Consider the following 20,959-nt stretch of genomic DNA (forward strand, 5'->3'; position numbering starts at 1 on the left):
CGCAAACCCCCCACGGACTTCAAAACTGTCAAAGCTACAGGTCCCTTCTTGGCTTTAGGTGAAAATGCATTCATCCCAGGGGCCACCCAAATTCCATCCTTCTCTATCCTCCTCTGAGTGTAACTCCCTTCATCCTTTCATTTCCACATTTAGCCTTGATCTTTTAATAGCAGTTTCCCCACCAAGAGTAGCAAGAAAGAAAAGAGAATTCTGCCTTTTATGTTGCTTTAATAATCTCCTTGATTGTTATCAGCTTGTCATCCTTATTAAGTTCTGATGACAAAATCTGATCCTAGGAACCCAGGAGTGAGAAGCAGGAAATTGAGTCACGTTCCCAGTCCCGCCTTGCTCCTTCTGGAGCTGGGATAAATGATTCACTTTCCTCATGTCTCAGTCTCCTTACTGGCACAAAGGTGTGTGTGTGTGTGTGTGTGTATTTGAACTCCAAAGCAGATATATATATATATACACACACACACACACACATATATACACATATATATATGTATATATACACATACACACACACCTTTAGAACTTCAGCTCTAAGGGGTCCTTATGGATAATTATTAAAGCAATGATGATGACGCTTTGCACGTGCCGCACTCCCAACTTGTTGTAAAGCATTTTCACGTCCATTCTCTCATTTGATTCTCTCCATACATTTTTGAGAAAGGACTCCAGCTAATGTCATGTACATCTTACTGATACGAAACTGATACACAAAGGCATTTGATCAGGATATAATGTAGCATGTTAGAGGCAGTCCTGGAAGTAGAACCTGGGTTTTAAGACTCTCTACTCCAGCTTTCCTTTCACCACTCCATAGTATTTCAACTAATACTGCGTAGTATTACACCATCAAAAAAGCTAAGCCAATGCAACTTACTCCTCAGAAAGCAATGATTGCCAACATTTTCTAGCAAACACAGAAAGTAGAAATAGGTCACCTTTTAACTCAGTCATTCTTTCCCTCTTGATTTTTATTTTTCTTCTTTCTATTTTACTTCAATATCTGATGCAAGAGAGAGGAGCTGCCAAAGTAAACTTTTGAGTTATAGAATTTAACAAAGAGGCTTGGATGAGATCTGGAAACCAATTATTAGATGCTTTATTTCCTATGAAACTAGCTGGGAGACCTTAGGCAAGCCATTTTACTTCTCTGGACTTCATTTCTTTAATCTAGGAAATAAGGTAACTTGATGGGGCAAGTCCAGGGTCTCCTTGACTTGGGTGTTTTTGTCTTTATTACATAACTATGACATAGAACAGGGGTCCCCAACCCCCAGGTCGTGGACCACTACTGGTCCACGGCCTGTTAGGAACTGGGTCGCACAGCAGGAGGTGAGCGGCGGGCAAGCAAGTGAAGCTTCATCTGCCGCTCCCCATCGCTCCCCATTACTGCCTGAACCACTAACCCCCCATCCGTGGAAAAATTGTCTTCCACAAAACCGGACCCTGGTGCCAAAAATGTTGGGGACCACTGGTATAGAGCATTGTTAGTAATGCGAAATGAAAAATAATGAACTCCTCTGATGCACCTAGCAAATGTGTGTGTGTGTATGTGTGTTAGACACTCCAAATTACTCAGGGTCAGTCAACAAGTCAGCTTAATATCACTTTCCCAAATCCTCAAGCACTTTTCTTCCAAAGCCACTTTATGGGACAGCTATTAAAAGAGCACTCCCACTCACACTTCTGCTTTTTGCACACAATTCAGCTTTCTTCCTTTTCTTCGGTCTAACTGGAAGGTTACAAAGCAAGCAGGAGTAGATCATTGCATCAATCACTACCTTCTACAAACTTTCAATAAATTATAAATACTTTTCTCAGAGTCATTAAATATGCCTGGAATTTTCATGCAGAAACTTTTTTTAAAATTTCAACAGTTAGAGAGAGGAAAATATAATTATATTACGATCATATTGTCATCTATTTCCAAAACTATTCACAATTTCCTAAGCATTTTCAGATACTTGCCTCAGTTAAGTCTCATAGCAACTCTGATAGGACAATTATAATTCTTCCATTTTACAGATAAGCAAAGTAAGATTCAAGAGGTTAAATGATTTGCCCATATGTATATACCTATTAATAAGGTCTTCTAGGACTTAAGGCCAGATCTTCTCACTCCTAACCAAATATTTTTTTCCCTTCAAGTTTTACTAAGAGTGATGTTTTACTAATATAATATCGATTTAATTTTATCCAGAGTTTTCCTCTGAGTCATAGATACTATTTCTAGTATCTAGAAAGCATTTTACCTAGCTTTGTTCAACACACTTCTTTTACTTCCTCATTCTTATCTTTGTAAGAAGAAAACTGGACCTATCAGGTTCGAGTCAGTTATCAACACTCTGAATATTGCCATCAACTTAAAAAACAAAACATACCAGGTTGTTACAATATGCAAATCACATAAGGTACCTTGAAAACATGTGTCCTTTATTATGTGTTACACATACACACACAACACACACACACCTATTCATGTGAATAGCCTTCTTCCTTAATGAAAAAGAAATCACTACGTCCTACAAATGAGACCCAACAAAAACTCTATGACCCTCTCTCAGAGCACAGGTTCAAATCCTAGCTCTGCCACTTACCAGCTATGTGATCACAGAAATAACAATAAGATCTACCTTCTAAAGCTGTTGCAAGTTTACATAAATCTTGTAAGGTACTTAGCATAGTGCCCGTTGCATGTGAAATGCTCAATGAAAGCCATCTTTAACGTACACATGATCATATCATTATCAACACTATTTATTTCTGTGTAGATTAGTAGTGGCAGATTGTTTAGAACCAAAATATCTCCTACTATTCACTAATACAGTATCAGCCAATGAAATGAACATTTCTGTTTATATTAGCTTAGTCTTAGGTAGTGGCCAGGGTACAGTAGCTTGGGGACATAGATGCCCGTTGATTAGTTCTAGTTCCATTAATAGCTAGCCATGTGGAAATATTTTAAATTACCGGTAGCACTATATTTCATGTACTTCATCTATAAAACAGAGGAACAGAATTAATTTTAAGAATGCTTCAGAGAGGAAGTAGTTAAAATTATAGCACACTGTTAAGATTAAATAAAGCATTTAAGTTTTACTTGAAACCACTTTGTTTATACTTTTTTCTAACATAGGACTATTAGAAATATTAAGGATTTTTTTTCCATGCAGAAAGTTACAGTAATCAAGAAAGCTTGACCTTTTCATTATTTTGTGGCCATTCATTATTAAATCATGTTCAATTATCTCCCCCTCCTGACAAGAGGATGATTCTGGTTTATTGTTTCTTAGAAGTTACCACTGCCTAATATCTGTAAAATTGAATCTAGTATGGGACCAATATTTACAGACTTGTTTTCCATTATAATTAATAAAGCTGTCCCAGCAGTACAGCAAGGGAAATCTTCCCCAGATTTGTAAAACTTGACAGTTTCCATCACCCTATGATAATTTTCACGTTAATATTGTGTCTTCTTACCTGCTCCTTCTGAAGCCAATTTTACATAAATCATGGCTCTAGGTCATTGACAAAGTGAAGCAGGCTTGTCAAAAACAAGAGAAGAATTCCTTTTCAAGAGGAGTATTCTCAGAGTAAGAGACATTTTTATGCCTGGGTTCTATTTTCATTGAGAGTAACTCATTCCTTTCCCTTGCTGGGGGTGACTTATCCTGACATGTGATCTCGAGCTATAGGTACTTACATGGCCAGGTAGGCTGGCTAGGTATAGCATGAAGGATTATACTAATGGGAAATACTGGTTACAGTTATGTAGTTTTAAATATTTGCTGTCTTTTTCTACCAAATCCATCCCTACAGAGGCCTTCACTTGTGGCCCTTTGTCTAAGAGAAACATGCATCCCACCTTATAGACATCAGGCTTGCTCATGTGACTTGCTTTGGCAAAAACAATTGATTTATGCCTATCAAGCAGCAGAAACTTTTTTTTTTCAGTAACTCTACCACTTTATTGACTTTAGCCACAGCAGAATATCTAATATATTAACAAAAAAGTACTACTGGTTGTTATCAAAATTCTGCCAATATATTGTTTACTTTTTTTTTGAATTTTTGAATTTCATTTTATTTATTTTTTTATACAGCAGGTTCTTATTAGTTATCTGTTTCATACATATGAGTGTATACATGTCAATCCCAATCTCCCAATTCATCACACCACCACCCCCAACCCCCCGTGGCTTTCCCCCTTGGTGTCCATACGTTTGTTCTCTACATCTGTGTCTCTATTTCTGCCTTGCAAACTGGTTCACCTGTACCATTTTTCTAGATTCCACATATATGGGTTAATATACGATATTTGTTTTTCTCTTTCTGACTTACTTCACTCTGTATGACAGTCTCTAGATCCATCCATGTCTCTACAAATGACCCAATTTCATTCCTTTTTATGGCTGAGTAATATTCCATTGTATATATGTACCACCTCTTCTTTATCCATTCGTCTATCGATGGGCATTTAGGATGCTTCCATGACCTGGCTATTGTAAATAGTGCTGCGATGAACACTGGGGTGCATGTGTCTTTTTGAATTATGGTTTTCTCTGGGTATATGCCCAGTACCGGGATTGCTAGGTCATATGGTAATTCTATTTTTAGTTTTTTAAGGAACCTCCATACTGTTCTCCATAGTGGCTGTATCAATTTACATTCCCACCAACAGTGCAAGAGGGTTCCCTTTTCTCCACACCCTCTCCAGCATGTTGATTGTAGATTTTTTGATGATGGCCATTCTGACTGGTGTGAGTGATACCTCATTGTAGTTTTGATTTGCATTTCTCTAATGATTAGTGACACTGAGCATCCTTTCATGTGTTTGTCAGCAATTTGTATACCTTCTTTGGAGAAATGTCTATTCAGATCTTCTGCCCATTTTTGAATTGGGTTGTTTGTTTTTTTGATATTGAGCTGCATGAGCTGCTGGTAAATTTGGAGATTAATCCTTTGTCAGTTGCTTCATTTGCAAATATTTTCTCCCATTCTGAGGGCTGCCTTTTCGTCTTGTTTATGGTTTCCTTTGCTGTGCAAAAGCTTTTAAGTTTCATTAGGTCCCATTTGTTATTTTTGTTTTTATTTCCATTTCTCTAGGAGGTGGGTCAAAAAGGATATGCTGTGATTTATGTCATAGAGTGTTCTGCCTATGTTTTCCTCTAAGAGTTTTATAGTGTCTGGCCTTACATTTAGGTTTTTAATCCATTTGGAGTTTATTTTTGTGTATGGTGTTAGGGAGTGTTCCAATTTCATTCTTTTACATGTAGCTGTCTAGTTTTCCCAGCATCATTTATTGAAGAGACTGGCTTTTCTCCATTGTTTATCCTTGCCGGGTTTCTCATAGATTAGTTGACCATAGGTGCATGGGTGTATCTCTGGGCTTTCTATCCTGTTCCATTCATCTCTATTTCTGTTTTTATGACAGTACCATACTGTCTTGATTACTATGGCTTTATACTATAGTCTGAAATCAGGGAGTCTGATTCCTCCAGCTCTGATTTTTCCCTCAAGATTGTTTTGGCTATTCATGGTCTTTTGTGTCTCCATACAAATTGTGAAATTTTTTGTTCTAGTTCTGTAAAAAATGCCACTGGTAATTTGATAGGGATTACATTGAATCTGTAGATTGCTTTGGGTAGTATAGTCATTTTCACAATATTTATTCTTGCAATCCAAGAACATGGTACATCTCTCCATCTGTTTGTGTCATCTTTGATTTCTTTCATCAGTGTCTTATACTTTTCTGAGTACAGGTCTTTTACCTGCTTAGGTAGGTTTATTCCCAGGTATTTAATTTTTTTTGTTGCAGTGGTGAATGGGATTGTTTCCTTAATTTCTCTTTCTGATCTTTTGTTGTTAGTGTATAGGAAAGCTAGAGATTTCTGTGCATTAATTTTGTATCCTGCAATTTTACCAAATTCACTGATTAGCTCTAGTAGTTTTCTGGTGGCATCTTTAGGATTCTCTATGTGTAGTATCATGTCATCTGCAAAGAGTGACAGTTTTACTTCTTCTTTTCCAGTTTGTGTTCCTTTTCTTTCTTTTTCTTCTCTGATTGTAATGGCTAGGACTTCCAAAACTATGTTGAATAGTAGTGGCGGGAGTGGACAACCTTGTCTTGTTCCTGATCTTAGAGGAAATGCTTTCAGTTTTTGACCATTGAGAATGATGTTTGCTGTGGGTTTGTCATATATGGCTATTATTATGTTGAGGTAGGTTCCCTCTGTGCCCACTTTCTGGAGAGTTTTTATCATAAATGGGTGTTGAATTTTGTCAAAAGATTTTTCTGCATCTATTGAGATGATCATATGGTTTTTCTCCTTCAATTTGTTAATATGGTTTATCACATTGATCGATTTGCATATACTGAAGAATACTTGCATCCCTGGGATAAATCCCACTTGATCATGGCGTATGATCCTTTTAATGTATTGTTGGATTCAGTTTGCTAGTATTTTGTTGAGGATTTTTGTGTCTATGTTCATCAGTGATATTGGCCTGTAATTTTCTTTTCTTCTAGTATCTTTGTCTGGTTTTGGTATCAGGTGATGGTGGCTTCATAGAATGAGTTTGAAAGTGTTCCTTTCTCTGCAATTTTTTGGAATAGTTTCAGAAGGATATGTGTTAACTCTTGTCTAAATGTTTGGTAGAATTCACCTGTGAAGCCATCTGGTCCTGGGCTTTTGTTTGTTGGAAGATTTTTAATCACAGTTTCAATTTCATTACTTGTGATTGGTCTGTTCATTTTTTCTATTTTTTCCTGGTTCAGTCTTGGAAGGTTATACCTTTCTAAGTATTTGTCCATTTCTTCCAGCTTGTCCATTTTTTTTTGGCATAGAATTTCTTGTAGTAATCTCTTATGATGTTTTGTATTTCTGTGATGTCCACTGTAACTTCTCCTTTTTCATTTCTAATTTTATTGATTTGAGTCCTCTCCCTCTTTTTCTTGATGAGTCTGGCTAAAGGTTTATCAATTTTGTTTATCTTCTCAAAGAACCAGCTTTTAGTTTTATTGATCTTTGCTATTGTTTTCTTTGTTTCTGTTTCATTTATTTCTGTTCTGATATTTATGATTTCTTTCCTTCTGCTAACTTTGGGGCTTTTTGTTCTTTGTCTAATTGCTTTAGGTGTAAGGTTAGGTTGTTTATTTGAGATTTTTCTTGTTTCTTGAGGTAGGGTTGTATTGCTATAAATTTCCCTCTTAGAACTGCTTTTGCTGCATCCCACAGATTTTGGATCATCGTGTTTTCATTGTAATTTGTCTCTAGGTATTTTCTGATTTCCTCTTTGATTTCTTCAGTGATCTCGTGGTTATTTAGTAATGTATTGTTTAGCCTCCATGTGTTTGTGTTTTTTTATATTTTTTCTCTGTAACTGATTTCTAATCTCATAGCATTGTGGTCGGAAAAAGATGCTTGATATGATTTCAATTTTCTTAAATTTACTGCGGCTTGATTTGTGACCCAAGATGTGATGTATCCTGGAGAATGTTCTGTGTGCACTTGAGAACAAAGTGTAATCTGCTCTTTTCGGATGGAATGTCCTATAAATATCAATTTAATCTATCTGTTCTATTGTGTCATTTAAAGCTTGTGTCCTTATTAACTTTCTGTCTGGATGATCTGTCCATTGGTGTAAGTGAGGTGTTAAAGTCCCCCACTATTATTGTGTTACTGTCGATTTCCTCTATTATAGCTGTTAGCAGTTGCCTTAGGTATTGAGGTGCTCCTATGTTGAGTGCATATATATTTATAATTGTTACATATTCTTCTTGGATTGATCCCTTGATCATTATGTAGTGTCTTTCCTTGTCTCTTGTACCATTCTTTATTTTAAAGTCTATTTTACCTGATATGAGTATTGCTACTCCAGCTTTTGATTTCCGTTTGTATGGAATATCTTTTTCCCTCCCCTCACTTTCTTTCTGTATGTGTCCCTAGGTCTGAAGTGGGTGTCTTGTAGATAGCATATATATGGGTATTGTTTTTGTATCCATTCAGCAAGCCTGTGTCTTTTGGTGGAGCATTTAATCCATTCACGTTTAAGGTAATTGTCAATATGCATGTTCCTGTTACCATTTTCTTAATTGTTACGGGTTTGTTTTTTTACGTCCTTTTCTTCTCTTGTCTTTCCCACTTAGAGAAGTTCCTTTAGCATTTGTTTTAGAGCTGGTTTGGTGGTGCTGAAATCTCTTAGCTTTTGCTTGTCAGCAAAGCTTTTGATTTCTCCATCGAATCTGAATGAAATCCTTGCCTGGTAGAGTAATCTTGGATGTAGGTTCTTCCCTTTCATTACTTTAAATATATCGTGCCACTCCCTTCTGGTAGTTTGCTGAGAAATCAGCTGTTAACCTTATGGGAGTTCCCGTGTATGTTATTTGTCGTTTTCCCCTTGCTGCTTTCAATAATTTTTCTTTGTCTTTAATTTTTGTCCATTGATTACTATGTGTCTTGGCATGTTTCTCCTTGGGTCTATCCTGCCTGGGACTCTCTGCGCTCCCTGGACTTGATTAACTATTTCCTTTCCCATGTTAGGGAAGTTTTCGACTATAATATCATCAAATATTTTCTCAGGTCCTTTCTCTCTCTCCTCTCCTTTTGGGACCCCTGTTATGGAGATGTTGTTGTGTTTAGTGTTGTCCCAGAGGTCTCGTAGGCTGTCTTCATTTCTTTTCATTCTTTTTTCTTTATTCTGTTCCATGGCAGTGAATTCCACAATTCTGTCTTCCAGGTCACTTATCCGTTCTTCTGCCTCAGTTATTCTGCTATTGATTCCTTCTAGTGTAGTTTTCATTTCAGTTATTGTATTGCTCACCTCTGTTTGTTTGTTCTTTAATTATTCTAGGTCTTTGTTAAACATTTCTTGCATCTTCTCGATCTTTGCCTCCATTCTTTTTCTGAGGTCCTGGATCATCTTCACTATCATTATTCTGAACTCTTTTTCTGGAAGGGTGCCTATCTCCACTTCATTTAGTTGTTTTTCTGGGGTTTTATCTTGTTCCTTCACCTGGTACTTAGTCCTCTGCCTTTTCATTTTGTGTCTTTCTGTGAATGTGGTTTTCGTTCCACAGGCTGCAGAATTGTAGTTCTTCTTGCTTCCTCAAGCAGAAACTTTAAGAATCATTTTATTCTTTTGTTATTTCACCTTTGACTCTGAGAATGGCATGCCACAGAATGAAAAAGCACAGTGGAAAGAGCAATACAAGAATATGTATAATATTATATATAAATTTTAAACCACTGAGATTTGAGGGTTATTTTCTACCATAGCATAGTCTAGCTTAAGCTGACAAATACAGTCTGATTCTACCTTACATGTGTGCAATCAACTTAGATAGATAGATAGATAGACAGATAGATGCCATAACAATAAAGAGAAAAGAAATTACACACTAGGCAAAAATACAGCCAAGGACAAGTCTTTCTGCAAACACAAATTCAGAACAGCTCAGTCATCACTGGATTGGAAAATTGGCCTCTCAGCAAACACAGGTATCTGTTTAGTAACTTATTCTATGGTCTTGGAAGAAGTCTCTACCCTTTCTGGATACTTTTCTACAAGATTGCTTGTACATCATAATGCCACCTGGATAATGAGTATCACCTTATAGAATTACTGTGAAAAGTGAATGAGATGATGTATATATAAAGGTCTTACAAATGCTAGCACATTATATTCTTATTATTATTACAGAGTTGGTAGTATCAGTACTATTTTAATGGACTGCTGATTCATAGCAGCCCAATTTATATAATTAAACACAAAATAATAAACTAAGTTCATACCATGTGCTCTTGATTGCAAGTGTTATTTCTGTTTGAGGATGCCAGGTGTCTATTCTTTCTCCTCTATGAAAGCCATGTCACAGCCATTGTCCTATCTTCATCCTCTGCAATTTCTCATTCACATGAATTCAGTGAAATTCCACCCTCGCTATTCACACCCACAGTGGGCCTATTTTTCCCAGGCCAAATTCATTTTTTTCATACCTTAACTAATTTACCAACCATCTCTATGCCAACCCCCTGGGCCTCTTGCCCCACAGTAGCTCCCAGAGTTCCCTATACTTGAGAGATAAACTAGATCTATTAATTGCTGAGTTTTACAGAATAAGAAAACATGAAGAAATTTCTCTTAGGAAATGGGAACATGGAAAACCTAAATACCCACCAGACATTTGCTTTATGACAGAGCTGCTAAATATCAGGAAATACAGAACAACATTTTAGGGGTGAAAAGGACCTTCACATTTAATCTAGTTAAATTTTTTATTTTGAGATGAAGATATTGAGGGCCGAAAGAGAAAATGACTTGCTCAGGGCCATTCAACTATATGGTAACACAACCACAAAGGAAACTCTTAAAAGGAATCATAGTTTTTTTGTGCTATATCCAGCTGCCTTATTTTATCAAAGAAGATGAAGGAAAAAGTGTTAATTGGCTATGCAAGGCTGCTAATCAGTAATGTGCAGGAAAATTGCAATACACGTTTTAGTTGCTTAGATGTAAGCTGAAAGAAAAAAATAAAAGGAAAATACAGAGAAGACTAGATGCACAGATGTCCATATATAGAACTTCACAACTCTGTTTAAAATCCATTTTCCATGAAAGCAGGTGGTAGAGATAAACTGAATGAACTTAAAATCAATTTGCATTGCATATGCTAGATATTTATGATAAATAAACCCATTTGTAGAATGTGAAAAGCAAGCGAGATCTAGGTTGGCTAGGCTATGACACTTCTCTGCAACTCACTGTCTACTCTCAGGCAAACCTTGGTTGATTAGTAGTTTTCACATTCATTTCTTACAGTATCGTTTTGTGATAGAAATTCTCTCCGCCTATTAAAAGTAAATGAATATTCTTCATTTCCACAGATACATATGTGTTCTCATTTGGGAAATGATTATCTTTCATTTCCCCCTATTTAGAGTGAGATATATATATGTTCGAATGAGATGCATATAGTTTTCCAAAATAAGGGAACAGTAGTTCAAGAAGAAAATCATATAGTCCTGAAAATACAACAGGGGGTGTTAGGAATTTTGGTAAAGGATATTGTGTCTCTCACCCACTAGGACAGGTGAGAATTCAACTCTACCCAATCATTTTCAAATGCAAATGACAACCCAGATATTTAAGATGTAAAGATGTTTAAGATTTGCATATGAAATTTCTCAATTGTTCAATGTTGACAGAAATAAATAAAATTTAACTCTGTCCATGTCTAATGATCTGTGCTATAGGCCGTAGTTACACAATTGACTACCAATTTACAAACAGTGATTTTTACCTCTTTGGAGTAATTACCCAAAGTAAAATTACAACTGGCCTTAATCTTTGATATTTAGCCCTAAAATTTTATTTTTCTATCAATCTAATTTTACTCTCAGTCACTAATACTGATAACATGAAATCACCAACTTAGAAAATGTAATCATTAAGTGGTTACAATTAATGTTCGTGATTGCATTACATGTTTAGCAAGGAGGTATTTCACAGCTCATGCATTACATATTGTCTTTTATATTACAAAGCTCTTCACCACTTAGCAGTGAACAGTAGATATGATGAAAATCAAACTGCATGGTGCTGTTAAGTCATACAAGTAAAGGCAGATTAGAAATCATGTTTGGAAACTCTTCCAGTAAACTCAGTTATCTACATTGAATCTTTCATCTTATTATCAATGTCATTTATTGTACTTCAGTATTCACAAATAAAGATACCATCTTATAGAGCTGATAGAGAAATGCTTATGGGCAAAACAATTAGGTTTGTGGAGGGTAGGGGAGAAGAACTAGAGAAAATGCTATTTTTTAGTATTTCTTTTTGACATTATTCTGAGAGGGATGTATAACAAGGAGTAGTTAATTTTGGGGTGGATCAATTGGGAGACAAATGTGAAAAATTAAACATTTATGATGTGGTTTATATGTTAAACATGAAGCACTGTCAGTTTCTTGAATAGCAGAGACACCATATATAAAAGTAAACAAGGGGACTTCCCTGGCAGTCCAGTGGTTAAGACTCCATGCTTTCACTGCAGGGGGTGCAGGTTTGATCCCTGGTCAGGGAACTAAAATCCAACATGCCGCAAGCCACGGCCAGGAGAAAAAAGAAAAGAAAAAAATAATGCCATTTGCAACAACATGGATGCAACTAGAGATTATCATACTAAGTGAAGTCAGAAAGAGAAAGACAAATACCCTATGATATCACTTATATATGGAATCTAAAATATGACACAAATGAACCAATCTATGAAACAGAAACAGACTCACATAGAGATCAGACTTGTGGTTGCCAAGGGGGAGGGGAGGAGGGAGAGGGATGCACTGGGAGTTTGGGGTTGGTAGATGCAAACTATTATATTTAGAATGGACAAACAAGGTCCTACTGTATAGCACAGACAGGGAACTATATTCAAAATCCTGTGATAAACCATAATGGAAAAGAATTTTAAAAAACATATATATGCGTATAACTGAGTCACTTTGCTGTACAGCAGAGATTGGCACAGCACTGGCATAACTATACTTCAATAAAAAAATTTTTTTTAAGTAAGCAAAAAAATAATATACTTAGTCATGCTTAATATATGTGTCAATTCTCTAGTCCTTGGGTTTTTCTGATCTCTTTCTGCCCTGGATTAATAAAACTAGCTGTTCTTGATTTACTAAACGAGATAGACTTCAGGAGTGGCAAACAAGAACAGTAAACAAATTCTGCTCAGCCCCAGCTTGTATACCCCAGAAATGCTTTTCCGGGCTATTACGCCTGCAATGTGCTGTGACCTTCATAATAACCTCCTTTTGAAGAAAAGAAAGTATAAAACAAAACAAAACAAAAAAAAGCATTATTTTCCTCACTGCTATTTGATGCCCTTTTCAGTCTCTGACATGCTGAAATTTGCATAGCTGCAATGCTGGATAGCATTATTTTCTGAAAATGCAAAAGTAAGATGAAGGAATTATTTGACTGCATCAAATAGAGTGAAAGAAACATTCAATGAGTCTGTGTACAGAGCACAATGTCTATAGAGTCAGTCTCCACCATCTCACATTTTCATGTTTTTTAAAATTATTTAATGGTTTACATTTATTTGGGGACAGCAGCTGAACAGGAGAGCTCTTTTAGTTGGATCAGTCACATTGATGAACATGTCTTTTAAACATAGCAAAAGAAGAATTTTGATTGAATTAGGAAACACCATATACTTGGATAAAAATTAATGTTGTCTTGACCTGGTTGGTTTTGATAGATGGTCAAAATAAGATATTAGTCCTCAGAATTACTGTAAATAGTAGTCACGCAATCCTTTTATTATGTTTTCTTTCTGATGAGACTTTTCTGCAAGTAACACTATTATACAAATATACTGGATCCAACAGTTTCTTAGTTAACGCCAGATTTGCCTGGTGATCCATAGGTTCACTTAGCAAGTGAATAATAATATCTTATAAGCAATAAATATGTTTCTGAAAAAGTAAAATATTGTTGCTAAATTGTTTCTCACTTGATGTTTCTGCCCCATGTAAATATAATTGCTATTCCTATAAGTTAACATTTTTTGGATATATGTATATAGTTATCATATTAAATGCTATTACTTCATTGCACTGTCTCCATAAAAGTAGCTATTATCAAGTTTAGAAATAACTTTTTTATTTTAATTAATTCATCTCTTTACCTCATGTGTTTGTGAAAGGCAGTGGGGTAAAAACTTGAGATCTGGGTAAATAACTCTATTGAATAGCCTTGAGCAAATTACTTAGCTCCTCTAAACTTAAGTGGCTTCATCTGTAAAAGGAAAACTATTCTCTGAGAAGCTTGTGAGAAATAAAATGATGTCATGCATGTTTCACAGATGCTAGAAAGTCATAAAACCCACTGTCGCTTCCTAGCACACAACTGAGCTATGCTTCCCAGCCCCATTTTTATCTACACAGGAACACACAGCTAGTTCTTGCCCATGGAATGTAAGCAGAAATGAAATTTGTCACCTTGAAAACAATTTTCCTTAGACTTCCTATGACTCCTCTATGCAGCCCCTCTCCACCTCTAAAGCCCCATTTCCTCACTAGGTAGTGTCAGAGCAACCTTGGAATTTAAAATTCCAATGTGGGATTATTTTTTTAATAGTTAAACCTTCTTTTTTTTTAGTTGAAGTATAGTTGATTTACAATATTGTGCTAGTTTCTGGTGGACAGCAAAGTGATTTTGTTAGATATATATATTCTTTTTCATATTCTTTTCCATTATAGGTTATTATAAGATATTGAATATAGTTCCCTATGCTATACAGTAGGACCTTGTTGTTTATCTATTTTATATACAGTAGTTTGTATCTGCTAATCCCAAACTCCTAGTTTATCCCTCCCCCACCTTTCACCTTTGGAAACCATACATTTGTTTTCTTTGTCTGCAAGTCTGTTTCTGTTTTGTAAATAAGTTCATGTTATCGTATTTTAGATTCCACATTTAAGTGATATCATAGGCTATTTGTACTTCTCTTTCTAACTTACTTCAGTTAGTATAATTTCTAGGTCCATCCATGTTGCTGCGAATGGCATTATTTCATTCTTTTTTATGGCTGAGTAATATTCCATTGTATATATGTACCACATCTTCTTTTCCATTCATCTGTTGATAGACATTTAGGTTGCTTCCATGTCTTGGCTATTGTAAATAGTGCTGCAGTGAACACTGGGGTGCATGTATCTTTTCAAATTAGAGTTTTCTCCAGATACATACCCAGAAATGGGATTGCTGGATCATATGGTAACTCTATTTTTAGTTTTTTAAGGAACCTCCATACTGTTTTCCATAATAGTTGCACCAATTTGCATTCCAATGTGGGATTTTTAAATGTAGTATATGAATATTCCAGTATATATATAATGTCACATCACTAATAACAAAACAGATTTTAAAAATGGAGTGGGAATGTCATCCCTTTTAAGTTAGAAGCCTAAAGGAGTTTATTTTTGCATTTGACTTGCTTTGAAATTGTCGAAAACTTGATGAAGGGAAACATTCTAGGAAATCATTAATTTATAAAGAAAGTTACTCCTACATTGAGACATCTATAGTGTAACCTTGGTTACATCAAAGATTATAAATAAGTCCAAGGACTTTAAAGAAGCATCTAGTCAAATGCATTCTCTTTAGAAATTTGGAATTTTCATCCCAGAAAGGGCAAGTGACTTCTCCATGGCCATTCCTGGCCCAGCTGTTTACGTAATCCATTCATTTTCCTCTCCTGAAACCAAAGTTAAATTTTCTAAATTGAAGCCTAAAAATAAAATAAAAATCTATTACTGTGCAGTCTTTCACACTGATTTCATTTAATATATTAGGTTGCTTCAAGTAGTTTGAAAAGTTTATTACTGACTAAAATGGGCTCACAACTTACTGTGATTCCAAAGTAACCCAAGAGTGTAGGACTGGGTTACAGTTGTTTACTTCTCTCCTATCATTTAGGTTTATTAATTTTTTTATTCCAATCTCTTAAAAAAAAAATTACCATTAACTTATATATGTTTTCATTTCTCTTTTTATTTCCCCCACAATAGTTTATGTCAATGATGAGTATCTTTACCTGTGTTTGCCAAAGACATATAAGTTAAAACACAGCCTAGAAGGTGGGAGCTATTTTTTTTCTTTTTTTAAAAATTTATTTATTTAATTTATTTATTTTTGGTTGTGTTGGGTCTTCATTGCTGCGCATGGGCTTTCACTAGTTGTGGTGAGCGGAGGCTACTCTTCATTGTGGTGCGTGGGCTTCTCATTGTGGTGGCTTCTCTTGTTGCAGAGCACAGGCTCTAGGCGCACGGGCTTCAGTAGTTGTGGTGCACAGGATTAGTTGCTCCGCAGCATGTGGGATCTTCCTGGACCAGGGCTTGAACCCTTGTCCCCTGCATTGGCAGGTGGATTCTTAACCACTGTGCCACCAAGGAAGCCCTATTTATTTTCTATTTGGAGAATTATTTGACCAATATGTATACACTGATATAGGCAGAGAAGGTTGAACTTGAGCTTAGTATTAAGAAAAATGAGCACGAAGACCTGAAACAGGTTCAACTTATCCAAAAAACCTCAAGAAAATAAAGGATATGGTGTGAGAATAATGGGCAATGTTTGAAGATATAGGGTAGATTACATATATTTTAGAAATCAAGCAACGAACATGGACTTCATCCACAGAGCTGGTGTTTCTAAAATTGTGGTCTGCATGCCACTGTTGAAAAGTAAGATGAATTTAGTGGTACAGAGTTCTTTTTTTAATTTTATTTTAGTATTTATGCATTTCTTGTAATAGAAATCAAGAAAATATAACTTGCATATGGAATCGAAGCCAAAAAGGTGGGTTAAAGACAAAAAGGAAGTATATAATAGTTAATGTACATGGGAATGCCAAAAAACTATGAAACAATGATGTTTACATTTCTAAAGACGATACGGAAGATTTAACGGTTTTCTAGACTTATCATGGTGACCATTTTGAATGTGTAGAAATATGTTGTGTACCAGGAACTAACATAGTGTTGTAGGTCAATTAGACTTCAAAAACAAACAAACTCATAGAAAAAAAGATCAGATTTGTGGTTATTAGAAGCGGGGGTGGTGGGAGGGAGAACTGGATGAATGTAGCCAAAAGGTACAAACTTCCAGTTATAAGATAAATAAGTACTAGGCATGTAATGTACAACATGACAAATTAACACTGCTATATGTTATAGTTACAAGTTAAGAGAGTAAATCCTAAGAGTTCTCATCACAAGGAAAAAATTTTGTTTTCTATTTCTTTAATTTATTATGTATATGTGATTACTGATGTTCACTAAAGTTATGATGGTAATCATTTCATGATCTATTTACGTCAAATCATGCTGTATACCTTAAACTTATACAGTTCTGTATGTCAATTGTATCTCAATAAAACTGGAAGAAAAAAAGATTTAACATTTTTCTAATGTAGGAAGAACACGATGTATTTCTTTTTGATTCATAATAATGGCAATGGTATCCCAAGAATGCAGGTTCTCCTAAGAAACTCATTTACACATTTTTCTAACCCACATCTCAGGATGAGAACATCAGGAACAAAGCTCTGCTTGATACCAAAAATCATGTAGATAATTTGGTGAACTGTCCATGGAAATATGACTAGAAAGAACAAGGTCTTCTACTTGAGAGAAAACAATGAGTAATGGAAAAATATATAGTAAAATTCTGCATTGCTTATTTAATTGAGGGAAATTTTATGGTTTTATCAACATAATTGTCACAAGCAATCCATTTTATAATTACCTACTAATCAACAACTCTAATCAACAACTCTAAGCAAATCACCAGGCTAATAGCATCATGGATACAAAGATGATTAAAAGAAGGCTTCCACTGGGAAGTTTATGACTAATTGGAATGAGAGGGCAGAAAAGAGGGAATAAAACAACTGCTAAAAAAATATAAGGTGGAAATTATGTTTTCATAAAGTAGGTGAAAATGCCCTGGGGGAGTTTGATGATGATTATGATGGTGCCTTCCATTTACTGAGTCCTTTCTATGTGTTAGGCACAATTTTAAGCATTTTCAGTGGATTATTTTACTTAATCCTGAGAGTAACCCTGTAACATTGGTGATATTGAGCTTACATATATTCAGTAATGTATACAAATCAGTGTTCAAACCTGAGCTGTCTGGCTCCAAGAGTGCGCATTCTGGCATTAAGGTCTGAAAGGTCTCGCTGAAGAGAAGCTGTTTTTCTATGTTTTAAAGTCATAAAGAAGGTAGGGCTGAGCTGACAAGCCATTCAAAAAAGAAACGAGACTGAAATTCAATGTGTGTATCGGATTAGCTATTTATATTCATGAAAATATTAACAAAGTAGTTCTGTCACAAGCTGAGAAATTATAGAAAACCAAGCTGGAAAGTTCCTGAGATCAGGGGCTTATATATTAGGAACAACAGCTTGTGCTTAATTGAATCTCCTGAATTCTTGGGACATGAGGAAAGCTGTGGTTCAGGAAGACTTATTGGGACACAGTGCGAATAAAAATAGCGCAGTGATTAAAAGCATGAGTCTGAAAGCAAACCACCTGAATTCATGTCCCAGCTGCCAAATCTGATCCCTGCAAGTAAATGAACCCCTAGAAGTCTGTTTCCTTAACCTCAGTGATACCTTCAGTGTTAATGACATTAAATATGACTATGGTAATGAGAATTAAAGTAGGTCATGTATATAAAATGTTTGCTATGGTACATGTAGTTAGTGCTCAGTAAGTGCTAGCTTTTATGATTAATGTATAAAGGATAGACTGTAGAAAAGAGAGACTGACAGCAGGGATGTAGTTTAATAGGCTCCCAACAGAGTCCAGATGAGAACAGACACGATCGTGAACTAGGACAGTGGCAATGGCAACTGAAAAGAGGACAGTTACACAAGATATTTCAGAGGTATACGTGCCTTCGTGATTCATTAGATGTGGGAGGCGGACATGTGACTCTGAGTGTTCACACGCCTGGCTCACTGGGACAATGATGGTGCTATTACCACATACAGAGCAATCAGAAAGAGGTGATGATTTGAAGAGAAATCATGGATCCAGAATCTATCTTGATGTATTGACCAAGAATTAAAGGTATTCTTCAAGTCTTATCAGTCTATCACCGAGGCAATATTTTTCTCAGGAGTGACACACACATAAATGGTGATAAAGATGATTCAGGTGGTGTATACAGAATTATCACATAGCCTCGAATTATGTGTAAGAAAATTCCTTCCTGCTTCTTCTACCCTTCTGTTTAAATCAAGGAAGTGTTTTACTTTGGTGCTAGTTACCCTTTTCCTTTTCTCTACTCTCTCTTTCTTTTCCCACATACTCAGAGCCCAGGGAACACAAACATGTGCACTTAAAATTTAAGAACATTTGTTCATTTTTCATTATATTCTTATATCAATTTCTATTTATGTCAAATGCTTCTCATTTTCCAATTATGGTCCTAATGTGAACTTTCCTTTAAAAAAATAATTTTACTAATAACAAGGAATCAATTTAAAGAAAAAATATACTAAGGACCCCACAGTACAGTCACCACTTAGATATAACAAAATCATGAAAGGTGGACTTGAATGAGTGAAGGTTAGCAATCTCCGCAGTAAACTAGGCCTAATTTTAGGCACTAGTCTCTCCTAGTTTTGACAGAGGCTTCTCAAAGGGAGACACATTTACTATAAGTCTAAGAGAAAACCACGTTGTTGTAATGGCCAAGATTCAAAAAGGCTATAATTTTGATCTTCTGATAACTTCCCAAGAAAGTTGTTAATATAACTTCCTTGTAGATATTAACTAGTTATGGAGCCATGCTTTGAAGATAAGAATGGCATCAGAAATAAAACAAAGATCACACAGAAACTTCCAATCATTACAAAATCAACTGTCACAATAATCAGGCTGCCTGTCGGCACTGGTGTTAACTTTCAACTCAGCCCTTTCTCTTCCCAGAGGCAAGTGAAATGATACCACACACAAAAAACAAACCAGCAAGAGCAGGGAGTGGACAAGAGACCAAGGTGGAGGTTAACCCCCATATTAAAACTCACAAGGAGTTGATACAGTCAATTAAATGATGCTACTCAATATCAAATCTGATATCAATACACTTTTGCTTTGATTTCTCTAGGAAGAGTAATAGCCTTGTGATACCTTGATAAATTTTCTTGTCATGCTTTAAGTAAACAGATTATTTTCTTTTGGATGTATCTCTTATTAGACAGTAAATACTCTAGATTATTCTCAGTATGAGACTTTGGGGAGGGGATGATGTCAAACCCTATGATGTAAAGTCAACACTTCCCTCACCACTGTTTGGTTTTAATGCCACTCTGGGCTTAAACGACTGAACAAAAGATCTGCTAGTCATAAATTTGTGGGTTCTGTTTTAGGGTGCTGTAATAACTATAGAGATATGAATGTACAACAGAACTTAATGCCCAATTTCTTATTCTGGAAGCGTATAGACTTAGAGATTATTTTTACATGTGCTCTCTCACAGATGGAAGACCTGTTCTAAGGCAGTCCTGAATCTGTTTGGGGGACCAAAATAAAGACTGTTCTAGTACTTGATGGTCAGGATTTCCAATGAGTAAGAGAACATAAGGCCACATTTTAAAAATAAACTAGAGCATTTCTTTGATTTTATTTCAGATTCTTTTTGCAACATAAGAGTTTTTTGGTTTTTTTTGAAGAAATCTGCAAATGCCAAAAACAATGTTAGGTTTTTGATTTAGAGGATGATGCTTATGAAGGTAGAATCTTAAATTTCCATTTCTGTCTAGGTCTTTAATTTGTTTCTCCTTGTACAACAGACCAAGGCCTTTTTCTAAATTAGTCAACACAAAAATATGTCCTATGAATTTCAGGAGGAAAACAATCAGGTATGCATGAATAAATCAACAGAAAACAGCTTAATTCACGGTAACAAATACAAAAAGTATGTCTTAATATGGTAAGCTATGAACACAATGTTTATATATGAAATTAGGATAAATTTAAATTCACATAACTTTAAAAAGGAGTAGCTGGAATAATCTATATGGAATATGCACTCAGCATTGCAGAGGGTTTGTATTAACCTATAGCCACCCATGAGACAGATCTGGTCTGGAAATATGTTTGACTTGCCCCACATGGTTTTTTAAATCACCTTCAATTAATGCCATTAAAAATTATGATATTTGATATAAAAATACTATAGATTTTTAGTTTCTCTTGAAAAAAACTGAAGTCCTGACCACATTAGGTCCCATGCATACTTGATAATTATAACTAATACTATTAGGCGCTACTACTTATTGAATGCTAAGTGTTAGGCATCATTCTAAGCATTTTACCTTTCTTTTTTTTTTTTTTTTTTTTCTTAATACATACAG

General features: G+C 35.5%; 1 protein-coding gene across 2 annotated transcripts in view; it reads right to left on the reverse strand.

Moving 5' to 3' along the window:
* GABRG2 (gamma-aminobutyric acid type A receptor subunit gamma2) overlaps nucleotides 1–20,959 on the reverse strand; it is a 131,017-nt gene that overhangs the window by 60,118 nt on the left and 49,940 nt on the right. The window lies entirely within an intron of this gene.

This window comes from Balaenoptera physalus (genome assembly GCF_965194825.1).
Source record: "Balaenoptera physalus genome assembly, chromosome: 3".
NCBI classification, from domain to species: Eukaryota; Metazoa; Chordata; class Mammalia; order Artiodactyla; family Balaenopteridae; genus Balaenoptera; species Balaenoptera physalus.